Below are 460 nucleotides of genomic sequence, written 5' to 3'. Positions count from 1 at the left end.
AATCGGGTAGACCACCTGAAAACCCCCCGAAAACCACCGGCAACCCCCTGCCCCCACGCTCCCCGCTGCGTCTGGGCGAGGACAGTCTGAGGCAAGCAGCTCTCGCCACCCAACAACGTAAAATAACTCCATTTTCTTCCTTGGACACCGTGAGGTCTGGGGGAGGGGGCTCCAGGGAGGGCCCCGCGCTTCCCGGCACCGCTTCGTCTTGCCCTCATTTTCCAGCCAGCTGAATAACAATAAACGGGGTCGGTTTGATATGATGTATTTATATTTACATGGTACATTTTAAAGCAATAGCTACACTGATCATACATATTAGAAACAATAAAAAAAGAAGTTAAGAACTAAAATGTACATCATACACTTGTATATATATTTTTTGTTGGTTGTGGTTTGTTTTTTTTTGTTTGTGGTTTTTTTTTTTTTTTTTTTTTAACCAGAGGAAAAAAGGTTTATA

Source organism: Buceros rhinoceros, unplaced genomic scaffold, assembly GCF_000710305.1.
Source record: "Buceros rhinoceros silvestris isolate BGI_N320 unplaced genomic scaffold, ASM71030v1 scaffold27880, whole genome shotgun sequence".
Classification (NCBI taxonomy): Eukaryota; Metazoa; Chordata; class Aves; order Bucerotiformes; family Bucerotidae; genus Buceros; species Buceros rhinoceros.
Note: the sequence above shows the minus strand (reverse complement) of the source record.